Source organism: Sturnus vulgaris, chromosome 3, assembly GCF_052056855.1.
Source record: "Sturnus vulgaris isolate bStuVul1 chromosome 3, bStuVul1.hap1, whole genome shotgun sequence".
NCBI lineage: Eukaryota > Metazoa > Chordata > Aves > Passeriformes > Sturnidae > Sturnus > Sturnus vulgaris.
The window spans coordinates 15,181,238-15,207,457 of NC_142245.1; the positions used below are offsets into that span (position 1 = coordinate 15,181,238).

Sequence of the window (26,220 nt, forward strand, 5' to 3'; positions counted from 1 at the left end):
CGTCCCGCCGCTGCCGGCGGGGCGGGGGATGCTGCCGGGGCCGCCGGGCATCCCCTGGGGCCGGCGGGGTCCGCGGGCGCGGGGCAGGCGCTGGAGCGGAGGCTCTCCCTGCCCCGCCGCAGAGGGAGCCGCCTGGAAAGCCCAGCCCGGAGGCGCCCGGAGCTGCAGCCCCCAGGCTGGGAGCGCCCCGCCTCGTTTCCCCCCAGCCCGTCCCCTCCCGGCCCGGTGCGGGGACACACGCTCAGGGCAAGCCGCCCCCACGGCGCAGGCAGGGCAGGGCGCCCGGGGACCCCGGCGCGGAGCCAGGGGCGGGGAGGGAGCCGGTGCGCTGCTTAAACCGCTGGTGATGATGGGGCTGCTTCCAGTTCATTACCTTGGTCGAAAGTCGGTGAACTAAAGCAAAGGTCAGCTCATTATGCTGGGGATCGGGGGAGCGGTAAGAGCTGAGACACTGAGGGAGGCGATGCCCACTTTAGCGGGCAGCAAAGGGACGGAGATGAAATTCTTTCCAGGTGCAAGTACATTTTGCTTAAGAACGACAGTGCTCCAGTAGTTAGTTTGTGAAGTGACAGGAAGCTGCTTCAGTGCCTTTCGGAAAGCCCCATGCAGTTCTTTCTTTTTGCACGCAGACTTGCGAGAACCTGCACATCAATACGTGCAGAATAGGTGTGCATACATATGTTCGGGAGTACCAAAAGCTGTCAAAGAAAGCGAAACACCAGACTGTGTTTTAAGGATTTAAATTAAGCCTCTCTTTGTCTCCGAGGGAGGAAGAGAAGAAGAAACCCCTTTGTTGGTTTCTGATTAGATTATACAGCTTCATTCTTCTTCATTTTCTCGTCTTGCCTTGCTTCATTTGCACGACCATGCGATGTCATTTACAGGCTTTGCAAAGTGAAAAACAGATCTTGTACTTAACCTTTGCTTCTCTGTGCAAGATGACCTAGTTGCAGGCACGAGGTAGTTAGGAATTACTGGATTTTTTCCAGTGATTAATAATGCTGGTATTGGTGGAAACGGTAGCATTGTTTACCTGAAAACTCCCACTGTGTGCTAAATACCCTTTGATACGTAACTGCTAGAAAAGATGAAGTGCACAGAAATGCCTCTTCTTAAGCATTTTGTTATTTTCTAGAAACTTATATGACTGGTCTAATTAAAAACAAAACAATTGAGAAATTCAGGCCACCACTCTGTAGTGCACTTGAGGCAGTGCAAGATTGAGAATGCTGCATGTTCTGTAATGTATGTGCTACAGGGGAGAACTAAAGATGTATGTGTGTGCACATATATGTATATGCTTACTGTTCTCAATTTCTGCCCATATGGGGTTATCATGTAGGGGCTTGTTATTCGAATGAGGGAAGGCTAAAAGGATGAGGGGAAAAGAAACATGATTGTAGAGGTACCAGCTACAGTTCCTTAGAAAGCATTTTAAAATCACACCTTCTGCCAGAAGATATTACCTTGGACCCAGTTAAAGGGTGATGTGTAAAAAGGAAGGTTTCTCAGAAGAAATGAGTCTTGTTAAAGAAAATTAAATCTGAAGAGGTGAAGCTGCCACTTAAGGACTTCATAGGGAAGCCCAGGAGCCTCTCCAGAAGTTAAGTAGCTGATTTTATGAAAAGAGGGATGTTCTCTGTCATAAGGTAGCATTTCAGAATGTTTACTTCATAACTCTGTTTTTGCTTTCCTGTGCTTGTGAGAAATTCTGCTATCTGACAGCATTTTAAAGCATTTAATTCTTTTCGTTATTAATTCTTCAGAGAGGTGTTCCCATTTGCTTCTATAAGCCTGACAGAAGCATTTCTGTCTCAGGCGGAACAGTGTTGGGCACAGTTCCTGTGGAGCCCAACGCTGCATCTCTAAGCATCTGTCAGAGGGAACTGGGTGAGGGAGAAGGAGTGTGTGTGTGTGTGTGTGCTTGTCCCTTACCTGCTCCTCTCCAGTGTCCCTAGCCCCTAGTTGACTTAGCTGGGTGTGAATTTGCTTCTCAGGCTTGTATCCTTCAACTTTAGCTCTATTTAGCTTGGCAGGTATTTTGGTCTAGTCTAATACGAATGTACATTAAAAAATTGTAGTTTTTATGGTGACCTCATAGCAGCTTTTTTTGTTACTTCTCAGCTTTTTGCACCATCACACCTGCTAAAAGTAGAAAAGAGCTTTTAGGGCAGGTCAATTAGTCAATCCCAAATGGAAGCATTGCTCTCTAATACGGTGAATTAGAAGTGTGAAAGAAAGGAGAAATGATCACTTTGTTCAGGCACTGAATAAACATCACCACAGTCCTCAGACATCCACACCCTTTCCCTTTACCCCGGCACTGTCTAGCCCTGACACCCCCACCCTCTTGGGTTTAATTTTTTTAATCTTTCAGTTTTCCTTGAGCCAACACAATTTCAGTTAGTAGTATAAGCAAAGCCAAAAGCCCAGCATGGTTGGATTTCTTCCATTTCTTAAAAAAAAAACAAACCACAATCTTGCTGCTCACATTATCTTCAGGTAATTTTGCTGGGATTTTACTTAGTAGTGTGATCTCATGTGGTTTTAGTGGACAGTATTGTACCTCACAGAGGCATAAACAGAATCCCAAACAAGCAATTAGCTCACCATATTAAACAAAAAGTAGTTCAGCACACAGTCTTTTAATACACTGAAAGTCAAAATTAAATGTCTTTCCAGCCTGGCCAAATGATTTTTCAATTTTGCTTTCTTACTTTCATTAAACACAGGTGGAAAATGGGTGAAAGATGTGAAAGTTTAACCACAGGAAGGAATAAGAAAATAACTCTCTGGATCATAACATTAACAATATAAAGAGAAGTACTGAAAAGTAAAAGACTAATGTTCACAAATATAAATCATACACTGCTCAGCCCTCACCAGTGGTCTCCTGTAGCATGTGGTTTATTTGATGATTTATCTCCTTGATCCATTTAAGACGGTGGCTATTGCTTTTGCTATAGCTGTATCTACCATGAAGTCTGTTCTTTCGAGGTTTCTTTTTGAGTAGATAGACCAGTTCATACTCTAGATTACAAAAGCAGGGATGGTCCATGGAAAAACCACCCATAAAAAAGGAAAGAGGTTGCAACTTCTTCGGTAACTTTAAACGAAGAAAGGCTGTTTCTTTAAGAATCCAGGGACATGATGGATCATGTGTGAAGGGAAAATTGCGTGTTGAATATGTTAAAAGTGTAGCCATATGGATGGCTGTCATCATCCTCATTCACTCCCGCCTTCCTGCAAACACTTCTTTACTGTCTACTCTTTTATGGCTCCCCAATTCAGTTACCAAAGGATAAGCAGAATGAGTCCACTTCTCATTGCTGCTTCTTTCTCTGCTCTCAGGATCTTGTTGAGGCTGAATACAAACGTATTCTGTTTTGTTGTTTTTTGTTTTGTTTTTTTTTATTAATTTGTGGGAATAGGAGCTAGGAGGTGAATTACAAAATCTGAATGTTACTATTTGCATGCTCGGAAAGAAAAGGCAAAAATGAGGAGGGAATAGGGTGACACATGCTGACAGGCACAACAGAAAGAGCTAAATTCTGTGTGTAGTAGGGGTTGTGCACTTAAGGGCCTGAGTTTTGACTCGGTGAGACTTAGGACCAACGTGTGGGCAAGGGTTTAGGAGGAGCAGAGACAGTCTGAAGTAAACAGAATGGAGTTCTGGGAGCATATCTGAAGAAAGTGGCGTTTTGGGTTGGTTCTAGGGACCTTTGTGGGACAGTAGAGGGATCTAGGAGGTTGAGCTTCAGCAGCCAAGTTCCTGACCAGGAAGAACAGGTTTGTGGAAAATGAGAGTTTTGAGGAATAAAAGTTGGCATGTTTTGGAGCTGAGAGATGAGGATGGTATGTTACCACAGCACATCCACTCCTCCAGTGTTTTCCATCCAGAGCATGATGTGGCAGCAGGGTCACACATATTGATCCCCCACTCCTGAGCTAGGCCAGCTTCTTCCAGGCTCTGCTTCACCATTGTTGGTAGAGCTCATGTGCTCTGGATTCACCGAAATGATGTCCCATTTGGAGAGACTTCTGCAGCAGAGTTACCAGCTAGCTCACTGGTACTGGAGTATAAAGCAGCCTGGTCAGGCAGCCCTTTTTCAGGGAAGATGCCTGTTGAATTCCACAGGAGTTTTCACCAAATAAGAACTGCAGGACTAGAATTGTAGCACGGCAATGAAATAATTTATACCACCATTGTGAAATATATGACACACACACAACTTTGAAAGATGTCCCTATGATGTATAGAAAACCTTTTATTTTTGTAAGAAAACCCCAACTTATTAGTGTAGGTAAAAATAATCTTATGGCCTTTTACTATTTTTTTAATATATTGGAATTGTTATTTTGGTATATCAAAATAATAAACCAAATAGTTTTAGGGATTAGGGTAAATGAAATGACATTTCATTTACCCTAAATGTGCAGAGAAGAGTTATATTTTAATTAAAACATCAAATGTAAATGTTTCCAGATGTTCAAGCATTGTTACTCAGTGTGATGTTAGAGGTAGAGGTGAAAAAGTCTCATTTTCATCTTATAATTGCCTTTTTTAATGTTATTTCAAACCTGTTTGTATATCACAATCTTTTTAAATGCCTCCTTTTCATTCACAGATTTTCCAAGACATAGCAAGTTCTCTTGCTCTGAGCACTTCTTACACTAAACATTTAGACATTTTCAGGTTTTAAGACTGTGAAGCATAGTAGCTTTCTCAATGTCTTTAAATTACATAAATTTTATATCCCCTTTCAAAATTTCCAATATGCTCCATCAGTTATTATCCCCATCAGCTGCCAAAGTATTAACATCAGTTGGAATGGAATGAATAACAAAGCAATTTCAGTCAGCATAGTGGTTAATTGGCTGTGCAGTTGGATATGCATATTAGGAAGTGGGGTTTCTATATTATTATTTCTGTCAGTATGGCTTGTCAAGGAGGCACACGGTCTTCAGCAAGATTGGGGATAGTCTGCAGCACTGTAATCTAAATGGAATGTTGCCCATGGATTTCTGATAAGCATCTTTATACAAGTCCCACTGCCTTGGTACATGCATAGCTATTGATCGACTGGGGTGCCTTTACAAGAGCTAAATAAATAACAATGCTGTTGTCACTTATCAACAACACCACTTTTGCCTCAGCCTGTGGTAACCATGTTTTTTAGATTTAAAGCATGTCTATTGTCTTTTAATCGAATACTGTTTTGAAATAAGTTATCAGAAGAAATTAATTTAGCATTCAATGCAGTGTACTTCCCGCTGTTTCTAATGTTCAAAGATGGATTTTTTTTCTGATAGTGAAAAGTTGACTTGGCTTTAAAGGGAAATTTCTTTCTGTCTCTTCATTTTCCAAGGGAGAACTCAGTTGACAAAACTACAATGCCCAGTGTGATTTAAGCACGACGAGTTCTGCAGTTCTAATATTTTCTCCCCTTTCTCACCCAGATGGTCATTACCGTGGTAAACCAAGTTTGATTATTGTGATCTCAATGGATCGTGTAGTTTAGTCCACTGAAGTTTATCTTTTGTCTTTCCTTGGTCAAAGTTTGCAGTAGTTCTTAACCTTTCTGAGTAATCAAGATGACATTGCTGACCTCCTTCTTGTCTTTCCCCAGACTCAGTTAATTTATCTCTCTGTGATTAAGTTTGATGTCCTCATGTCTATCGCAGTATCTGTAATGCATTTTTCTAAGCTAACAACTTCCTTTCTAGTTTGTAAATACAGTGTAGGCAGAGCTGATAGATCTTGCTGTGATAATAAGCTGAGTTGTGAATGTAGCTGTGATTATGAGGAGAATGGAATAGTCTAATTTGATGAAAGAAAGTTTATTATAAATAAAGCCACTGTTCTATACAATTAAAAGCAACAAACGGAGAGGGGCCATGTACTTACCATCATTTAGATATTATTTTCCTTCTGAATAGCTACATGGATGTCTGGAAGGGCTTTCCCTGCCTCTTTCTCATGACATATATATTTGTGCACAGGCACATGCATGCTCTTACATATCACGGTTGTTCCGTGATAAGGAGAAAATAGTCCATGGTAGTGAGTTGAAAAAGAGAGTTTCTCTTAAGAGTTCAAAATGTTAAAGAACTACTCAGTGACAATAGTCATTAACCACAGATGCAACTGGTCATAACAGTAGAATTAATTATTCCTTTTTCCATTAATTGACTGAAAAAATGAGCCAGTGAAATAAAGTGGGAAAGGAGGAGGGAAGAAAAAGTGCTGCTGGATGTCACTCCATAGGACTGGTATGAGTTGGTAGGGAGGATGCCATGGTTAGAAGCAGTCATCTCTGACCTGTGATTATTGAATCACTGTAGAAAAAATAATTCTGGGTTTCTGAAAGCACTGAAATGGTCCAATCCACCAAAACAGCCCAGATTAAGGGTATGACTTGCTCATGCACTGTAGGTGGCTTAAGAGTCAAAAAGCTTTTTTCTGGGGCTTGGTTGACAAAGAAAGCGTGCTTATACAATAAGTACATGATATCTGGGATCCTGAGTCCCAGAAGGCCAGACAAGGTTGGAGCTGAGGCAGAGTTTACCTGGAATGGTGAGGAATGTACATAGTGTTTTGTTTGTTTCTTTGTTCCACGTATTTGAACTGTAAGTAGCACAAGGACAAGTCTTCCTTTAAGATCCATAGCTAGGTACATCCTGAAGAGCTTGCTGCTCAAACATGGAGAGACAGAGGCTCAGCAACAGAAGATTTGCTCAGATCCTTCTAGTGTTCGAGGGCCTTAGCAGGGACAATTACTCCAAAATGTTAGAAGTGTACGCTCTTTCTTTAGCTCTCTTTTACTGCAGCTGTACATGCAAAGAAATGCCAACAAGCTTCTAAAGCAAGTTGACTGCTTTCTAAATGTGTTCTTTTATCCCTGAATGTCTGCAACTGAGTTAGGGCTTCTCTAATTTGATTAATTAATTCAGTTCATCTGCATTTGTAAAATAAAGAACAACAGAGAATGACTAGACTTGGAGAAATTTCAAAAAACCTGAGAAAGTTTCTCTACCTTGAAGAAGAATCAGATATGGTCTTAATCCATGTTTGCATTGCTGAATCGCTGGAGTTGGTTGTGTTTCTCAGTGACAGCAGCTCTAGAGCCCTGGGAAGTAGGTGGAGAGGAGATGGGGACAAATTGCCACAGGCGTGGCTCCTCCCGACTGACCAGTGGAGATGAAACGATGTGAAGGAACTGAGTGCTACAAAAGGCGCTGTTACTAATTGTTGACTCAGGCCTGATTTGATTTTATTGAGGTCAAACCCAAAATTTCCACTTCGCAACGTGATTTGCTTTGCCTCTGTCAGACACAATGTGTCTCAAGCACACAGTGCTTCTGTCCTGGTCCCCCGCCCTAAAACAATGCTGCCTAAACTGTGAACAAAATATTGCAAATAATAATGCAAGCACGTGTATTTTTTAAGTTTTTGATGCAGTTAGTGAATGCGTTCACTTTGTTTCACGTGACAAGAATTATGAGGGAGCTTTCAGCGAATACAATGAATTGCCATATTTATGGAAAACATATGAGCATGAATTGAATCATGCTGTTATTTCGGGTTTGGATAGTCAGCGCCCACAGAGCGGAGTTTAGAAGTTGTGACAAAGCAACAGATGTGAGATTAGCCCCTTTGGCTGTGTCTAAATGGATGCGTCCTAAAATCCTGGTGTCCCAGTTGGTCAAAACATTCTGTGGCGCTCATCCAAGCCCCATCTTTGCACTCATCCTCTTCTCAGGCTGGTTTGTGTTTGCAGTTTGCCTTGCTGTGGATTTTAAATCTGCCTGGGGCATGCACCCCAAACCTGGCATTCAGAGCAGCTCTCAAATACTGCTGTTGATTACTGTAAAAAAATAGAAATACTGTGAATGTCCTCCTCCTAAATAACTTGTTATCTCAAGTGAGGCTGAATAGAACATTACACGGGCAAGTGAAGGTGAGGGTAAAGACTACAGTTATTTTATTGCTTGAAAGTTTTTCCAAGCAACTTTTTATTTCTTGGAAATTCTACTGAACTTGTGGGAGCATAATTGCTTCCGTTATACCTCATCAATTGAAAGACTTTATTTTTAGAGTCCTATGTCTAAGAAACTTGCAATATGGTGGTGTTAGAAATTGTTGGCTAGAAGGTGTTATGCATGAGGGTACATAGGCCAAATGATCATTTTGTCTGTGCTGACTTCTGATGGGAACCCAGTCATACACTAAGATTGAAGGCAAAACTAATTTTGTAAAGATGATTTTTAACTTTTGTAGCATTTTCTCACATTAGCTCTTGAAGTTTCTTTTCACCACTCAGCACAATTTGACAGCTTTAGCTGTTGTCTGACATGAGTGTAGTAAAATCCACTGTATGGCATTTACAGGGGATCTTGGTTAAGAAAGAATAGTAGCAACATCATTTTGCAGCAACAAAAACAAAAACAAGCATCTCATTTGAGATGTTTGACTTTCTTACTGTGCAAAACACTGCAAAACTGCAGTTAAGCATGCAGATAAAAGGAGTTATTGGTCTGCTAAGAACAGTGGCCTGTAAATGCCTAACCCAGACACTTAAATTTCAGTAGTAGCTAGCAATGGTTTTGTCAGTTGTATGATTATCTAAATAGAAATGCAGCTCCCATATAAGTCTGCAGAATCTTAGCTTCAAAGAACCTGAGGTCAGCAAAGGTAAATAATTAAACTGGGAAAAACATGTGATATATCTTCTACATATCAATAGAGACAGTTATGATGCTGATATAAATCACAAGTGACTCACCTGAAGATTCCTGAGATCCTATCTATTCATTGTTCTTGTATAACAATGAATAGCATTTCCATGCCAGGAAACATACAGACTTTGGAAAGGTGGTTTCAGTGAAATCAGTGTATCCTATATTGGTTTTGCTGGCATTTGAGATAGGGATGAATGTCAGTGTTTCAGTACAAGGTCACTGCTGGAGATGTGAGAAAGACTTATCCTAAGCTGGTCATAGCAACCAGTGGTGTGAGTAAATAAATAAGTTGGGATTTTGAAAAAAATTTTTGTTTGTTTCAAATAATTAACTTGAGCTCAGCTGGCTATTTGATAATCACTCTCTTCCTTATTTCCTTTTTCCAAATGGAATTAATTTAAATGGAAGAAAAACGAAAAACCTAAAAAAAAACTAAAAAGAAATTATATGTAATCTAGGAATAAATTTACATGTGCATACAGTGTGTGGTGGTACTTTTGTATTCTGTAGGAGTCAGTTAATTGACAAAGTATAGTTTGCAGAAAAAGGAAGATCAGAGGGAGAAAACGAGCAGTCATTATTGCTAAATGAGACTTAGTGTAAATGAGTTCAACATTGCTAAAAATCCTCTGTTTCTGTCATGTGGTAAACTAGCACATGCATTAACCCTTGTCCTGCATATGGGTGTCTCTCCAGCACTGCTGCCTATCTTGGCACAGGCTTGTCTGGATTGGTTATTCCTGTTTCACAGAGAGGAGCTGAGACACAGTGAATCAGCTTTGCATTCACCTCCTCTTGAATGACTCAAAGAAATCTCCCACTGGCCAAATTTGCCACCTGAAAATTCCCTCTGTGTCCCTTGTGCACTTGCCGGTGATGTAAGAGCCGGATCTGGGGCATGGCCAGAGTGTGTAACACCCTGTTCTCCACTGGCACAGCTCGGAGCAGATCCCATGCTGGCTCAGCGTATGCTGGGCTTCAGTCAGCCCCTGTGAGCAATTCCTCGGGCAAGGCTCTTCCCACTGCTGCGTGTCAATCCAAAACCAGCACAGCACAGGTTAAGGATTATTCTGCTCTGCCTTTGCTTGTGTTTGTTAATGAACAGCCATGTGTTTTTTCCCAGGAATACACACAGCCTTGCCTACCTAAATGTGAAAAGCATCTCTCTATAAGTCACACAGCAGCCTGGAATGGGAAAAGGAATGAAGGAGTTCTGCACTGCTGTTTCATTCCGTTGTGTTGTGCCAATGCTAAGATCCAGAAGCAATGTGCTAGTTACTGAACAAATACCACTCTTCCTTCCTCTGCTGTGTTGGTCACACTGTGGAATTCACAGAAATGACATGTGAGAAAACCCAAAACAGATAAAGGGGTATGCAAAGACATGGCAGAGGGCAAGAAGAAAAGGAAAATTAATTGAGCAGACAGCATACCTTTGTTTACGATAAACAGACATATTTTATCCCTGTGAAAATGTCTGTGTTTTCCCTCAACCCCTCCCGAGGGAGTAACTCCACAGTTATCTGGTTTGATTTTTATAGAGCTACTGTAATTATTTTAGATGTAGAAAAGGGCTAAAATACGGATCTTTGTGTGTGTGCCAGAATACCAAACTTTGAGCTCTCATGCCATCACAGATGAGCTTTGACTGTCTTTTGGTATAAGTAAAATCTTTCCAACCCCCCCCATCATTGCTTATATTTTTGTAAGAGGAGCATTTCCATAAGAGGGGCAGTTCCTTTACATATTGTTCTCTGCTTATCTTGTAATTCCAGTTGCTCATGGTATCTGATGTCTATTAAGTGAGAAGGGTAGTCATAATGCATTGAGTCGAGATTTGAACTAGTGGCTTCACCTCGTGTCGTTTTGTTTTACAGATAGTGTTTGCCATTTAAATGGTCCCTCTCCATGTAATTACTCTGGATCTTTGAATGTTGGCATCAGTAGGGGAAGTATTTTCTCTCGATTCCATGAGTGAATGTGAATGAGGTGAGGATTTCATTCAATGACGATAGCTTTGTTGAAAAGGATTAGTTGCTTTCATTTGCTGTAGGACTGTTAGCATAATTAGCAGTTCATCAGAAAGATTTCACAGGCCATTTTTCGTGACAATGACCGGGCCAAGGCTTTCTAGATTGCAGTGAGACTGTCTGATTTACCATGTGCAATACCCACAGATATGGAGAGCCGGCAATCACAGAAAGAAGGTCAGCAGTAGCTTTCTTTCACAATTTTAATTTTTAAAATAATATGCCATGTAGCATGTATTTTATTTCTTATCTTAGAGAATGTTGCAGTTTTTTATATTTGTATTGTGCTGGCATCTAGAAGCTTCAGTCAGAGGTTGTGAGTCCATTGTGCTAAGCATGGATTGAATAGAAGACAAAGAAAGCTGAGGAAATAATCACTCTTTACTGCTGACAGTACTCTTCAGGGTAGGTTTCAAAATAGCTCAAGAGCTGTGTAAAATTAATAAGCTGTTCTCTATGTACTGAAATCCTCTTTCATATTACACTGGCACAAGCGATCTCTGTAGAGAGGAGGGGCTGCAAATAAGATTTGCAAGAGGATGGGGCTGAGAGATTGTCCTTAAAAGTCCAGATTTTACTGGATGCACACTAACAATATGTACCAAAGTGTTCTGGATGGAACTTGTCCACTACAAAATCTCTGCATTGATGAAGTCTGTTTAGTCCCTCATAACAAGGTTTATTGGGCATAAAATTCGAATCAGTATCCTTTTGTTTCCTTGGCATCTCTATTAACTTTCTTCACTCATAGCAAGAAGAGATGAGAAACCAGGGAGCATTACTCTTATCTAATAGAAATGTAATGTTAATGAGATATTTTAGTAGATCTTGGAGGTACTAGGCAAATTTGGATTCTCTGATGAAGAAAGACGTTTTTCAGGCTCTAGATCTGCAGTGTGGTATTAAGTTTTAATTTTGTTGAGGCATTTTTAAAATGTTATTTTTTTCATACAGTATAGGTTCAGTGCATATATGCAGTAGAAAAACTACAAACAAAGATGCAGCACTGAATCATAATTAGAAAGGAAAAAACCCACTACCTGTCATAGAGTAAACCCTGAAATAATACATGCCACCATTGCATTTTACTGCTATCATAAATAATTATTCAGCACATGTCCATAGGCTCAATTTATTGTATCATACTCACTTAAATGTGTTTATGAAACGATCCTTCTGCACACACATGCATTTTATCAAATTTTAGATTTCTTGATAAATGGCACAGACCTTTTTTTGCTATGTGGCAGTCTGTCATACCTCTAATCCAATTTTGAAATAAAGGTATTCTTAGATCTTCTTCTAATAGGCTATTTGTCTTGCTACAGTTATTTCTCCTTTGCTTATTTTCTTATGGAATGGATTAAGATTTAATAATGATGTATTTCCTAATAAACAGAGCTAGAGGACAGCTTATTCCATTACCTAGATATACCCTAGTTACATCTTCACTGGAGCCCATTAAATATTTTTGGACTTAGCAATATATAAAAGGTTTCTTGTTTTTGATTTCAGCAGAGACATCAATCCAAATGTTCTGAGTTATATTGCATAATTGTCAAGGAGTTAAATATGCACAACGAAGGTATAGTAGTTATAATGTATTGGCGTATATCTAATATTTATAGATAACCCTTTTAAAGCAGTCAGGATATATTGCCATGTTCAGCCATTCCATCTTAATTCTATAGCATGACATCTGTGTTTTCTTTTGCAGTCAGTCAGTCAGTCAGCCAAAGACCCTTTAGATCATTTACCTTGCAGCTTTGCAATTTTAATTATCTGATAAAGTGCATTAAATTGTGGTAAGGGAAAAAAACAATTACAATTTCTCAGTAAGTTCATATCTTACTAGTAGTTTTCCAAGAAATGGAATCCAATATTGTAACAGATTTGAGAGAAGAGGCCTCTCCAGTTCCTTGCTTGTTCTTTGCATTTCAAATTTGGGTCTTTAGTGTTTTGGGTCTAATTTCAATATACACAGACTGTGGCAGATTCACTAATGCAGTGATATTATGCACAATAACCTCTCTCTGACATCATTACTTAGATACTCTGAAAATAAAAAATGAAATATGGGTAAACTTTAACGTTGTATGAAGTTTCTGGATCATAGTATTCATAGTGATTGAATGAGCCACATCCTCACCAGCTCAAGGTGCTGCCAGGCTGTGACTTTCAGGTCTTTTCATCAAGCCTGGCCCCGAGGTGTGTCTGTACCAGGAGATGCAGAGGGTGCTGCTCACTGTGAAACACCCTGGTCACATCCTTTCCTGGCAGATAGTTGGAAGCTGTATTTTGCAGTGTTCCATGACCACACCTTCCAGGAAGGCTGCCAGTTAGGTTTGGTATCTACATTGCTTTTAGAAGCATTTGTGCTGGCAGACGTGCTGAAAACGCTGGATTCTTCAAATGTCAGTGAGAGTTATCTTAACAAAGGTGTGATTGCACCACTGGATAAAACTTCCTCTTCACTGCTACAAACTCCAGAACCAGGAGAACATTCCTGGTGTGTCAGGGAGCTACAGCTCTCCTTCCAGCCTGACCAGCATCCCAGCTGGTAGCTGGGGAGGGAAGCTAATGCCTCACAAGATATGGACAGTCCTGTTTAATTTAAGAAAGCAGACAAAGGGCTTTCACTGCTGCTTGTTTTATGTTCCTGGGAATCTTATGTAGCAATAAAGTCTTTAGTGGATAAAAATTGTATAGGATAAACACTATTGCCTAGACAGGCAAAAGAATTATCCCTGAAGTGAAAGCTACACATGCTGAAATATTATCCAGGTATTTTAGCAATTTAAAGGATGTCATTTTATATGCTGGGTATTTCTTAAATGTTCCATTAATTTAAGAACTCTTTATATAAATGCTAATTTAATTAAAATGTCTTTGTATTTTAAATATAAATGAAAACAACAGGCTAAAGCCTTGCTTAAAGTTAGCATGGGCCTCTATTTATGCATAATTTCTGTTATCTTCTGCAGCATAGTCTTTCTTTTTTTTTCTTTAAGTGAACAATATGCATGAACATTTCCTGTCTCTTCTTTTAAAATTTCTTATAACAGAGTATTTTTGACAGGCCACTTTTGCTTTCAGAATTAAAATTTCCCCCACAAATGGTTAGTAAGAATAACAAAACACTGTCTTTTAACTTGGTAGGCATGATGATGATACCAGTTGGCATTTAGCTGTCCCATATACTAATTCATGCATGTGAAATAAAATGATTATACTTAGGATTTTTGGTCTTTTATCCAGTCCCTATCAGAGAAAATGATTTTAAATGAAAAATAGTTGTAATTTTTGTTTTCCTTTTACCAATACGTCTTTATGAGAGAAGAAAGTAATGCTTCACCTCCTACGTAAATGTGCTTTTCTGAAAATACACCTACATAAGGGCCAAATCAGTCATTTTCAGGCGTGATAAATATGGTAAGTTGGGAGCCTTGAAAGAGAGCAGAGTCTGCAGAAGATGCAGACTATCCATGGGATTGTGTGGATGTACCAGATACCCCAGTTTCACCACCAATAATACCATTCCCTTGCTAAAGTAGTTTCCTGGTTGTGCTATAAACCTTCAGCTCTCTTCACCTGGCATCTTTGTAAACTTGTGCTGGATTCAAAACTGTGGGCTTTTTAAGCAGACTAGTCTTCAATCATGCCCTTGGTGTGTGTATATGGATGTATTTGTGTGTGTACAGTTTCTTTTTAATAAGAATTTTGTCATGATTCAAACCCAGGCACCAAGGAAGGCACTCACTCCCTCACTCCCTCCCTCCCTCCCTCACTCACCACCAGTGGCATGGGGGAGAGAATCAGGAGAGTTAAAGTGACAAAACTCGTTTGAGATAAAGACAATTTAACAAGTAAAACAAAAGTCATGCATGCAAGCAAAGCAAACCAAGGACTTTTTCTGCCCCTTCCCATGGTTGGGCAGGCAGGTGTTTAGCCATCCCCAGGACAGCAGGGCTCCATCTCATGTAACAGTGACTTGGGAAGATGAACACCATCCCTCCAAATGTCCCCCCCGCCCCTTCCTCCCTCCCCCAGCTTAATATGCCGAGTGTGATGCCATAGGGTATGGAACGTCCTTTTGGACATTTAGCTGTCCCAGCTGTGTCCCCTCCCAGCTCCTCATGCACTCCAGTGGTCGATGGTGGGGTGGGATGAGGAGCAGAAAAGGCCTCAGCTGCGTGTTAGCCCTGCTCAGGAATAACCACAACACCCCTGAATTACCAACACTGCTGCCAGCACAGATCTAAACCACAGCCCCACAGTAAGTACTAGAAAGAAATTGAGCTCTGTTCCAGCTAAAACCCATATACATTGCAAGCATTAAGACAATAAGATATTATTAAGATAGCTAAGGTAGATATTCTGTTGAAATGTTTAATGAGCCAGATGCTGATCTCCTGTATGCTTAACAATTAGACTTTATTTACCCGGTCTTCTCTCAAGAGCTGCCTTTGTATACAAAGGTGTGATTTCAGCTTTCTGTGTCTCCCAGGCATGACTATATTCTCATGGTGTATTTGACCAGGGCAGGAGTGGGGAGTTAGTTTTATTTCCAGCTGTTCTCAGGCTCCCCACTGGTAAATTAAAAATTCCTCCCTGCCTCCTGTAGGGCTGGTAACTATAACATTATCTGGGGTTGTGGCTGGAGACAGAGATGACACGACCCTCTGTGATCTATATGACAAAAGCTTCTTTATTATTCTGAACCCTTCTTAAGTAGAGGGTTTGAATTCCCTGGCTCATGACAGCTGATGGGTTGGGAGTTCAGCCTGCTCAGCTCTCTGACCAGTGGGTGTCTGCAGCTTAGGATGGAACATCATTGGGTGAAATCTCTGTTTAGGTTTGAATATATCCTATAATTGTTCACCTAGGGGCCTTTGTATCAAACCAGGCTAATTGAACTGAATTTCTTATCTAAGGTTGAATTAATTGCCTAGCTTGTACTGTGACAGGTAACAATCTTGAGTAAAATATTTCATGAATGAATGGATAAGGAGTAATATTCTGCAATTATTATTTAAGAAGGGAACACGTATTGTTCTTACGTCAGGAATTTGCAACTGTGTCATCCACTGCTTTAAAATATGGTTGAGCCAAAGGACCAGCAACACTGTCAGGATATTATTTCTTCAGGAATTTTAATGTCTTGTTTGATTGCGCAGGAGTCTCTCATTTCCAATTGCAACAAGCATTTCTTTTTCTCTAACAATAGAATATAGTGAAACATTAATCTGGCTAGTTGTGTTTGATCTCTCATATTTTCGGCATTTGTGGTGGGAATGATGAAGTAGCTGCTGTGTTTATATAATTCCCATTGATACATAAGCATGGTTAAGAAGAGAGGGTGAGTTTAGATCCTGATCTCCTGTGGCTGAATTGACTAGAGGGAAACCTGTAATTGCAGCGTGGGTTCAGAGCAATCATGACAAATAATTACTGTTTCCAGAAGGGAAACAAAAGTTTATAATTTCACATGTGCTATTAGTGCATACACTACTGTTGCCTTGTGTACTGTGGTAGGAAGCATCTTTTCCCTTCTCTAGCTTGGGAGATTTCTAAGTGCCTATATAACCTAAAATTCTTTTTGGCTTTTTTCTACTTCATGTTCACAATCAAATTCTCTTGTAATGGGTGTTCAAGTGTCCATAGAAGACTCAGCCCTGATACTCATTTAGCAGAAGAAACATGAAAGTGTCACCTGTGTACATTGTTAAAGGCTTGTTTCCATTCGAGGGTCAGAAAAAATGATTTTTGCACAGCAGATAGGATAGAAAGTGCTGTTTCCAGGTTCCATAATCAAGACGAATACAACTGCCTGTTGCCATGCACCATATATTTTCCACATTATAGTAATGGATGCACTGCTGCCACCTGCTATGTCAGGACTTCCAGCTAATTGGAATAAGTTATGTGTGTTCCAGTTACACTTACGGCCTATAAAAGGCTGCTTTGTCCTAAACTAGATAATAATTTTTGATGGATTTCCTTATGGTAGTAGATACTGCTGTACTCTGGGGAGAACCATTGTTTTTCATAAACACAGGTGTTTTCTGCACATATTAAGGCTTTAGAAAGCATAAGCTCAGGAAGAAAAAATTCTAAGGTGTAGGTTATATTCAGTGAGTTGATATGACCTACATCCAGGTGTAGTAAATCCTGAAAGGGACATGAATAGATGTGGCTAAGACTGTACCATCCACTTATTACAGGATCCATGGGTCAGAGAAGAGACGACAGACACTTTTGGGGATCCACGAGACAACAACCTGTTTTGTTGTTCAGATCCTCCTGAAATAGGGATTCAAAACTCCCTTGTCTATGCAGCTGACTGGTCTGGCTTTAACACCGCCCAGCTCCCCGGCCAATGATACTTCTTCATTTAGGGCTGAATGAGATTGGCTAGGGTCCCTGTGTAATTTGAACCCAACCCATTCGTGTTCACCCAGGGATTTGTTTACTCCTAGGCAGGTTGAGTTTCGGGGACAGCTTCAGGCCAGCTGCACTGTGGCATCCAGTCTTCTGTCTGAAAAACTGCTAAGTGTCCTGCTGCTGCTTTAGCTTCGGATCTTTGGTAGTTTCATCAAAAGCTGTTACATCCTTCAGTCCCCGGAGAAGGGTTCAGGCTCTATGAATCAAAAGGTGAGAGAAGTGCAGGGGTAAGAAGCTCCCCTGAGTGTACAAGGTGTAGGCTGTGCAGCACAGTCCACTTGGCCTGTTGGGAACGTGGCAGATCCTCTGCTCCCTCAGCTTCACCCAGGTGGGAATTGTCCCCAGGATCTTATAAAATGTGTGACATTCCTCCTGTGCTTTCTCTGAATTTCTCTGCACTGGTTTTGGGTTTTTTTTTCACTGCAGTTGCAATCCCATCTTTTCTTGCCAGGTGCAATCTTGTCTTAAGGTATAACTGTTACATCAAAATCATAAATGTGGTACTTTATAGGTGAAAATAATTCTTGGAATATGAGTCTAACTGGAATTGGTATCCGATGGTTGCAGTCTAATTCTGCACTCATGTAACAAGAGCTGAAGCTGTACGACTACCAGAGTAGAGTATGTACAAGTTTTAAAATAAATTTGCCTATAGTAAGTGATTTATTACTTTTGAAAGATACCAGATCCCTGTGCTTTAATAATTCTTTAATACTCAGGGTTCCAGATTTAGCATGACAGAGGGACAAAGGGGATTAATTTTTGCTCTGTGCTCAGTCTGTAGAGCAGGTATTTCAGCTCCATCAGGAATCCTTACCTCTTCAGAGAGGAGAAGTTCCTGCTTTTTCCTCTCAGATGTCTCATTTGGTCCCAAATATCAGGTCTCAAACTTGCTGAAACTGCAGGTTTCATCGTTCAAACCTTTATTTTCCTTACTTCAAAAGTAACTGGAATGGCCGCTTTTTTTTGTCCCTTTTCTCCACCAACATTTTCCACCTCCTTTTTTAGATTAAATGGTAGGTGATCCTCGAGTCTACAGCCAATTATCATTGTAAAATCAGGCTATTCTGTATAAGAAAATAGAGGAGTATATGATTGTGTGCTACGAAAATATGAAAATATTTGTATTTTATAGTGAAATAGTTTCAGTCGTTTTAGCACTCATCATGATGGCAATAAGGAGAAAAAAATAAGGACATTACACAAAACATAAAATTATAGAATTTTTAATGCTGTGTATTTCTTTTGTACCCCTCCATGTCCCATCTCAATGTCATGACAATACCATTTAGTGTTAGCCATTCCTAAATAGTGAGGAGAGCTTTCAGAAAGCAAACTCCAGTTTTAGAGGCTTCTTGTGTCAGAAAGAAAAGAAAACTTCTCTGGTACCTTCTAAAAGTAGCAGTAAAAGTATTTGCTACTTGTTTTGGATATCTCCATCAGTTCATTGGAGAATAGTTTCACAAAACACAGGAAGATAAATTTTTTTTTTTCTTTCTAGATGTATCCTAAAGCCAGCTCCCTTAAACCCATGAGTTGAGGACGTGCACAGGAGGACATGTGCAGATTTGTGAAATAGTCAGTCTTGTTTGTTCAAAATACACTAACCAAATAAATATAAATTATGTCTGTTCTTTTATTATTTCCCTGTGTATAAATACTCTTTGTTGACCTGTTGTGGAATTATAACTCTGGTTGAGTGTTGGTTTGTGTTTTTACTAGATAATTTTTGTATGCAAACTTGATTAGATAATTTTTAGAAGGAACTGGGATGTGAAATGCATGAGACACCGTAGCAAAGTCGGGGCAGCTCTTCAATTGCTAGTCCAGCCAGCCTTAGCTTTTTGGTACGGTAGGTTTTGGCATGTATAAGTGTTAGTGGAAATGGTTATTAGCCTAAGATTGACAATGTCTTGGCTGTGATTAATCATTTTTCCTTAAATGTGATTTTCCTTTAAGTGGAATTAATCATTTTCCTTTAAATGTGTGTTAATCAAAGAGTTAGTTACTTAAAAAAAAACCTGAAGGATCTGAGAAATGCTCTTTGTCTTTGATCATCTCTTAAACTTGTAATTAAAAATATCTAAAGCTAATAAGAGTTTTTTTCTCCAAAAGTTTGCCAAAATGGAAGACTCTAGCTAGATTAATTAATCTTTGCTCTTGCTGAGAGCAGAATGTATAGACTGGGAAGAGTGAGAGTTGCAAAGCTTTATTTTATGCTGAAATCCCATCTACATTTGCAGAGGAGTTTAGGTTTAGAAGGGGCTACATTAAGCCTTCTCTTTCTCAGGCATTTTTAGAAACTGTTTTCACCAGGCAGGAGCTGGGAAATAAAGTTTAGGAAAGAAATACAAAAATGCTTATATTTCCCTTTTTTCCCCATCTGCAAATCTACAAAAAAATTGCTGTGCTAAGTCACTAAACATTCCCCCACTTGAATGGGGGAGACTTTGAGTCAAAAACTGTTTATCATAATTAGGTAGACAAATAAAAGTCTTATGTTCATGAAGACCCAGTAAGAGCCTTCCAGTTTCTGAAGGGACTCTGCAAGGAAACTGGAGATGGACTCTCCAGGAACTGCAGTCATAGGACCAGGAGTAATGGGTTCAGTCAAAGGGAAAGAGGGAAATTTAGGCTAGATTTACTGTGAGGGTGGTGAAGCACTGGAATAGGCTGCCCAGAGAAACTGTGGATGCCTTACCCGTGGAAGTGTTCAAGACCAGGCTGGATGAGACTCTGATCAACGTGGTCTAGTTCCATGCCAAATTCCCATGGTAGAGAATTTGGAACCAAATGACCTGTAAGGTCTCTTCCAGCCCAGACTGTTCTGTGATTCTACGACTCTTTATCCATTGTATTCCAGTTTACCATGCTTTGTCCTTTTTCTCCTTTCTTCAGTCCTTGCCAGGGATTGCTTTTTTCAACACTAGTTTGCTCACAGTGGCTCCAGAAGCAGCTGTGGCTCAAGAAATTATTCCTGTCTGAGGAAAGATGGTCTTTTATACAAGGTCCCAAGGTGAATTACTACCAAAAGATTCATTCATCTAATTCATATTCCATGACTCACAATTCTAATGCGGTCCTGGTTATTCATACAATAGTTATTCATAGATTATTCCCTACTTATTAACAATGGCAACACTGGGCTCTGATACTTACTTTTGAAGAATACTTGCAGAAATCAGTTCCTCTTAAAATATTTACTTCACAATCTTCTTGTTTGCTTTATGAATATGTGCTCTGAAGGTGAGCAATATAAGCCAGGTAAAAACCCAGCTATGGAAATGTGTCTTGAAGATGCATGTGGTAACCCTGTAACATTTTGTCTTGGCTCATTTTGTAATTTTATACAAGGAAAAGAACCTATCACTCAATAGATCTAGAGAGGATATCACAGTTATGGTGATTCACGTATTGCAACTCTGCCATAATAGAGAAAGAACTATATGTAGAATGAAGTAATATGAGCAGAAATAAAGTAGTGCAGGACAAGAACTGAGAGCAGCATTACATATCTGGAACTGCTGCAGGGGAATGAATACATGATACACAATATGGACCACTATATCATGTAGATTATTTAATATTGAAACACTGATGTATAATGCACTGTTGAAATGGGGTGTATAATGTGTTTCCCACAGAGAGAATTTTCTTTCAGTCCTCCTCTCTTAGGCATGGACATCGTGGAATATATTGTGCTAAAGAGTAGCTGACCTTGTCTCCATTTACAAAGGGAGAAGAATCTATAAATGAGCTGTTTCATAAAGAGGACTATGTGATTAAGAAAATTGGTTTCCAAAAGTAACAGCATCAGGGTCAAATCAATCTTGGTCACAATCAAAGAGTATACATTTATTTTCTCTGACTTGTGTAATAATATTTTGACAGTTGCAGTGCTCAAAAAAAAAATTAGAATCATTGCATTTAAGAAAAATTGAAGCTATCAACAAGGAAAGCTTATTTATGTGGAGTAAACATTCCGTCAACAGGAAAGCTTTAAAGTGTTTACTCTGGACATGTTTTCCCTAGAGATTGGTTGCAGATACACTGCATCAGTCCATCCACATTCTGTGTCCAATTAGTATTTTTTAAATCAGTAAGTAGTATTTTTTTCATTTCACTCTATTGATTTATAATAACTGTAGGCTTAATTAAGAGCGTCTTTTTTTTCCCTTTTTTTTCTAAAGAAAATCAAGATCAAGTGGAACTGCTTACCATTCCACTTAAAGCAAATATAATGCCTTACTTGCTGAAACTGGAAAAACTCTCCCTAAGGATTATTAAATGCCTTTTACAGGTGTGAAAAAGATCTGATGTTTTTAACAAATACATCCATAAAACATTTTCACACATTTATAAAACCTGTTGCTAAACTGGGGAGAAGTCTTGTTTCTCAATGTAGGTGACTAAATGCTTCAGGAGATGCGTCTCCCCCAAGGCACTCAATTTAAATGCCAGAATTTAATGTATTCTGTAAGAACAGAGGCACAGCTTATAAATAGAACATTAAAGCATTTTTATACCCTGCATGTTGGCTGAGGATCGTACTACCAGTAATTTTTTTTCAGCTATCATGTTTCACTCATGACTTGTATGGATGTATTCAGCTGTAGAACGGGTTGATTTGTGGTGAGTATTTGGGGTGTCTTAGGGAAACCTGAGGCTGTTTCACCAGCTGGATGTGACTCCTGATCAGAGTTTTTTGCAGTGAATGAGTTTATCAAAATGCAAGCTGAGAGAGATGCCTTTCGTATCCAATGGTGCATAGGGATGAATAAAATGGGCTAAGAATTTTATAGACTCATAGAATCATTTAGGCTGGAAAAGATCTTTAAGATCATGGAGTCCAGCCATAAACCTAACTTTGACAAATAACATTTTTGTATACAAGAGTCCAGGTTCAAAGAAAGGAACTATTTAAATTCTGTACACAGTATACGTTGCAGTTGGTAGACAGAGCTGAATTATATATGAAGATATAAATAAATTTATGCTCTGGGACTCCTCCTTAATCCAAAGCCCATTAGAGTCAAAGCAATAATCTATGGATCAAGGTCCTAAAGGACAGCTCAGTGGAGTTATTGTATAGTCTGCAGAAATCCCAATAGAATGGCTCTTAAAACTAGACTCCTTCCTTTTTTTTTCCCCTTTCTGTTTTCATTTCCCAGCTTCTGTATTTCCTTTTCCAATGCCTAATTTTTTTCTCATACCTATTGCATTTATGTTTGCTACTGACTGGCTCCAACTTTTTTCACCTTTGCTTCATTTTCTCTTTGCTTCATTTTGTTACTCCGTCTTGTGTTTTCAGTTCTTATCTTTAGGAATCTTATCTTTCTTACCTTTTTTGAATGTGTAAACCTCCCTCTTAGCTCTGTGCCTTCAGCTGCCCAACAAGATCAGTTGGGAATCTCTCTATCCATTAGAGCTGAGTCCACCTCAGAAGCAAAGCGGTGCTGAGGCTCATTCAGTCAGTTTAAAAGGATGCCTCAGATGCCCCATTTAATTTACTGTTTTGTTGGTTCATTGCATTGACCTGTTCTGGCACAGGGTAGAGTTTTCCAGAGTGCTGAAGTCATCTGAAGAGTCAGAGGATGTGTCTGCATGGGAAACCCGAGGTAAACTGGGCCCATTTTCTGAAGGGATCAAAAACCATGTGGCCCAGCAGCACAACTTAGTAGCCTCACCTTGTGCTAGGAAGGGTTTCTGGATGCCACCAGGTGCGTGAATTTTTCACTAGTGGTGAAAAACTCTGTAGAGGCACGTTATTTATAATGTAGGATGCATAGAGCTGAGATCCTAAATCACTTCTGTAGGCGGCTTGTTGATATACTTTCAGAATTTTGTCTAAAGGTGTAAATAGCCTTTTTCGAAGGAAATAAACTGATTTGGCTCTTAATCATTATTAGTCATGCAATTAGGCAGTTTTAATTAACTGTCAAATTCTAATGTAGACCCATACTTTAATGAGATTATGTGGATGAGTTTGTATGAGATGGTTGGGGAGTGAGGCAGGAGAACTGAAAGCAAGATTTTGTGAAGTGATTGCTCTGAAAGCTACCCAAGTCAGCACAAATGTTGTCAAGTTCTCTTTAAACAGAGAAAAAGAAACTTCAGTATTTTAAAAAATCCCACAACATTTTGAATAGGTAATCTATTCAAATAGGTAATCTGTGTGGCAATGGCAACGTGTCATTTTTAACTGAAATCAGTTGAAGGTCATGAGAGGGTTTCTAGAGGAGGAGGAACATGAAAGACATACCTGGGAAAGTGGGAGCACCTATATTCTTTCTGAGTGCAAGGATTAGAGATCTCAATTAACAGAAACCTACTGGCCCTGTTATTTCACTGCAATATTAAGATTAGCTGTCACTGAAGAGTCTCACTCATTCCAAACTTTTCTGTGTGTTCTATAGAAATAGAGTTTGAGCAGCGCACATCATAAATCTGAAATGTTCTTAATTTCAGTCTTCACCATGGCCTTGGATCTAACCAACTCCTTTTTATCTTGAATGAAAACCTTATCAGACTGATATATTTGAATAGGTATTCACACTCATGGCTAAGGAAGATGTGGCTAAGTCTTCCCTAGAAGAATTTAAAGGAATAGATTATGGGTAAAATCAGCCTTCAATCTTTTAGAGTTTGAAAGAAGAACCTTTCAGCTTTAAAATATTTTTAAATATTTCAGCAACACTCTTCATATAGCATTACTCATGATCTGTGGTATCCTCTTCAGTTCTTCTATTGTCCCTCTTTTACCCCACCAAGAATAAAAGGATGCAAATGGAAGTTTGCCATAAATAGGGAGTATGTTGTTGTGATTTTTGTATTAATTTTGTCTTAATTGGTAGCACAAAAAGCCCCTCATTTTTTAGTTTTGGTGTGTTGTCTTTTTCTAGAAGGCAGAAAAGTTAATTTTTCTTTAACTAAAGTTAAAAAAGCAAAAAAAAAAAAAAACCCAAGAAAACCCAAACCAAACCAAACAAACAAAAAAAAAAAGAAAACAAAAAAAAACCAAATCAGAAAACCTGGAAGTTTTGTGTGGTTTGTTTGGTAGACCCTTCAATCATGAGTAAAACTGGATGTGAGTGTGAAGTTACTGTATATCATTAAATCTGTTGTACAGAGTTTGCTAATTAAAAGTATGATACAATAATATTGTGTGAAGTCATTTGATAAATATAGAGTGCTCTTGTGCCTTTGCATTTTGAACAGGTGCTGTTCAGAAATGTGTAAGCTATCTCCACATAAATTAATTTTCCTCAATGTACAGTAGCTCAGGGTTTTCAATGGCATGATTTTATTATTTCTGTCACTTTGGGGACTTTTTTTAGTGGCTTTGTTTATTATTTTTCTCATACTGTTTAACAAGGTTAATATTTAGAATATGCAACTTTATTTGTATAGTGGATTTGTAATTAAATGTAATCAGACCATTTTCTATCTTGATGAAGCTGAACTGCATACAAAATAGGAGAGAATGACAGCTACTCATTCTCTTCTTTTCTGTAGCAGTGACTATTATTAGTAGTGGTATAGTAGTTATCACTAAATCTGAGCTATGTTTCCTGGTTAATATACATTATATTATTTCTATGTTTCAGTCGATATACATGAATCATACAACAGCTGAATCTTAAGACTAAGTTTTAGGGACTTTATTCTCTGAGGTGGTTGCTTAAATGTAGGTCTCTCAGGTTAAAATATTGGGCCTGCTTTCCAAAGTGGGGAAAGTACTTCTGTGCATAAAAAAATCAGATTTGTCATAAAAACGTCTGAAGGTGTTTTTTTGAATAACGTTTCAGGTGTTCTAGCAGCATAACAGGAAATACAATAACTATAAAACCACAATATATCTTATAGGAAAGTAAAAAATAAGTTCCTAAAAAATCTGAACTGGTCCTCAGTTTGCAACAAAGTATTAGGCAGACATAGCCACCAAGACAAATGAAAAATCTGCCCACTGTGAATCTGCTTTATCTGTTTGAAATGAACAGATACATGAAGCATGTGCGTATGCAGAAAATGAATGGAGAATAACAGACATGAATTTATTATTTCATCTTATTTTAGTTAACCTACTTTGAAATGTAGATGAAAGTATTCCCTAAAAATTCAATATTACACACACCAACATCTCAATTCTCTCCAGCTGTGTAACCATGTGAAATGAAGTTTCGTATAGTTTACTGTTCACTTGCGTGACAACGTGAAGGTTTCTTCCCCCTGTCCACCTCCCCTTTCCCCACCTTTTTTTTTTTTGTCCTGTTGATTAATGACAGGAGAAAAGGATGGGTGGCGAAGACGAATGTCTTTAGCCATAGCTGGCCACTTTTTTCCAAGGAACATTTCCATGTGAGTTCTTGTTTCCTTTACAAATCCTGGCTAGTGGGACACTTAGTTTTCTCAGCATGCTTCAGATGCTTTCTGTGCCAGTGAAATCTCATTGTTATTAAGCATATGCGATGTGTTTACATTGTGCATTCACTACGTATTTGCTTCGCGTGCTCTTTGCTTGAGTTACAAAGACGAGCTGTGTTAACAGGATAATTCACAGGTGTGTTTTTAGTTTTGAATTCCAACTCAAGGTGTTACTGTGCTTTTCTGCTACTGCTGAGTTAGACAGTGAGATGGGGAGTTTTCTTTTTCTAAGGCAGCCAGAGTAAACTGATATATGGATTTTAATTACCTGCAAGGAACAGAAGCTTTTATGATGGATTCCTTAAAATTAAGTACTATACACAATTAGAGAGAATGAGGCCTTCAGAAAACCAAACAAGAACTAGAATGAGATTTTCTTCTCAAAAGAATCTTGTGTCATACCTGTCTAATCAGTGAAATTATGCTGGTGTAAAACAAATACATGTGTGCTCATAAGCAGACTTATTCTTTCCAACTTGTCTGCTAAATACTGTACTTTTAAAAGTTTCAAAATTAACAGGCAAGATGTAGAAAAGTGCAGTGGTAGTTAATTGCAACAAAAGGGACTTCTCAAAGTTTT

The 26,220-nt window shown here is 39.1% G+C and overlaps 1 protein-coding gene across 26 annotated transcripts in view; it reads left to right on the top strand.

Annotated features, from left to right (window-relative positions):
• The window catches only part of NRXN1 (neurexin 1), a 671,565-nt gene that overhangs the window by 400,689 nt on the left and 244,656 nt on the right, over positions 1 to 26,220 (top strand). The gene's annotated exons all lie outside the window — the stretch shown is intronic.